The sequence below is a fragment of the Penaeus japonicus genome, unplaced genomic scaffold (assembly GCF_977035675.1).
Source record: "Penaeus japonicus unplaced genomic scaffold, GWHDUDI00000001_assembly GWHDUDI00000004, whole genome shotgun sequence".
In the NCBI taxonomy this organism is placed as follows: domain Eukaryota; kingdom Metazoa; phylum Arthropoda; class Malacostraca; order Decapoda; family Penaeidae; genus Penaeus; species Penaeus japonicus.
Window position 1 is genome coordinate 18,496,487 of NW_028234406.1, and position 2,500 is coordinate 18,498,986.

Here is a 2,500-nt window from a genome sequence, read left to right on the forward strand (position 1 = left end):
ACGACTCTCGTAGTGCAAGCCATCAACAAGGGAGAGGGACGACAAGTATCACAGTGCTGAACCGCACTTGCCTCGACCCTCTGACCTGTTCGTTCATTTCCATAGACATCAGCATGCGCAGGCACCCAGTATAATTATCTTCTCACGTGCTGACTTCATTAAACCTCCGTCCCCCAGTCGCGAGGGAGATACAAAACTCGCTTGCTGTAATGTCAGCACACAAGAAGATAATACTAATGGGTGCCTGCGAATGTTGGTGTCTATGGGAATGAACCAAGAGATCATTGGGCCAAGGCAGCTACCGCCATCCCTATGGTGCTTGTCTCCCTTTCTCACACACTGACACAAAGCCTATCATTTTTTTTTATGAATGAACGAATGAAGGGAGCATTGAAGATATACTTCTAATCATAAACTATGAGAAATTATAGAAGACCTCGGCAGTTGAGAGACCCAGTGTCCATTCAAACCGGTAAGAAATCGTGTTTACAAAGCTTAGAGTTGATTTATGGATTTTTTCCTTTTATGGATGGTTGATGGTTGGAGGTGATACCCTCACAAATCCACGAGCCATTGGAAATCACCTATGTAATAGAAAGGTGGGCGGAATTCTCAGGCCAAAGACCTCTGTACCTGTTTACCCCATATGTGCTATAAGTGTATTGGGAGATATTACTGCCTCCAATTTTACTGGTTTTCTCAGATAATCTAATATTTCAAACAAACCATATAGTATATTATTCATATCTTATCAATGAAAATTTGAAAATAATTTTAATGTACATGAATATGAATCCGTTTTAAAGTCTTCATGTTTTAGCAGTTTTACGTTCAAAGCACACGCTTATGATAATTTTAAATAACCATTCAATCAATCCCTGTTTTCACCATAAAAAAGAAAAAGAAAAAAACGCAAAATACTTCCTGAACAAACTTCTGCAGATGGTTTTCGATGGTGTAGCTCAATTCGATGACCTTTAATTTCAAAAGATACTCTGACCATATGTATGGCACTACCTTACACCATCATCCCATAAGAACCTATGAACATTTCTATGCTAAAATCTAAAGAAAGGCTTTTTTGAAAGTCTGAATCTATTCTCTTCACCAAATCCGGGGATCCATGTCTGGTCTGAGCTATTTTGAGATAATCAGATAAGCAGACACGATGACAAAATAAAATATAGGAATATGAAACATACAGAACTATGAATACTATAATTTGTGAAAAAAATTCAAAGGATAAAGAGAGAAATAATTTACATCAGTGGTTCTTAATTTTTCATAGACATCACGCATTGCGTGTAATTTTATACTTTTTAACAGAAGCAAAATCTTAAATGAGTTAATCAATAATGCATAAAGATCTTTAAATTTTTATATTTGTCACAGAATACAGTTGTCTCTCTGTTCTTCATGTAACTTTTGAAGTTTTCAGAGGCAACATTCAACATTTTCAAGTTTACTGAATAGGATAATTTGATTTCTCACCTCAAAACCTAAAAAGTAAGAATCAACGGCCCCCTAGGGTTCCATGAGCGGTACTCAGGGAGATTTTAAACTAATATAAAATCTCCGGATGCAAGAAGTTATTCTCACTCTCCTGGTGTGTTAGATGTTTGTCATCTGAGCATGTAACCAATGCCAATTTTGTTTCGAGCAGTAATTGGTGGAATATGCGAAGATGTCAATTCATGTAGGATAGGGTGCGGTTCAAGAAAAGGGTGGAATAAAGAGCAACGGTACTAGGAATGCCAGTACGGAAAATGGGTTTGGGAACTATTTGTAGTTGGAAACATGAATTTTACAAATAAATTAATTAATCGAGGGACTATCATTTGCATTGTTAAATCAGTATTCTAATCGCCACAATAAAAAAATAGCTTTTTACATCGTATAGAGCGTTCACCTTGTCACACCCTGCAAGATTCGCTTTCGGAGAGAGGCAGTTATTGAATATGATTTAGGAGTGTTGCTTTTCAACACATACATATTTTAACTCTGTGAAACTGTTATGCTCTCACCTGTGTACTGACTGTAGACATATACTCTCTCAGTGTTTCAACTCTCCCTAAATGTTAACTCATTACATAATAAATAATTAGGCTGAAAAATTAAGTAATTAGTTTCTAATATACCCAATATATGGTATCTCCGCTCGTAGTTACTGGCATCAGCACTGGCAGTTGTACCTGGGGTGTGCACATGATTATCGGCGGTGGCGTCGGGCACAGGGTCATGGGCGGTGCCAGAGGACGTAGCTCCTTCATCGGTCGATTCACTGTGACGTAGACCACGGCTCTCGCACCCCTTGCCAGGCATGCTGTATGCCTTCGTTCTAATTGTCATGAATTGCCAGCAGTTGATGTAAGGGTTCTTATCACGGTTGGAATCCGCAAGGAAGGTGTCGGGCGATCCATTGGTTCTATGAGGAGTCTGAATGTTTTCCATAATATCAATTGATGATGTGCGTTGGCTTTTTATTCAGATATGTTTAAGG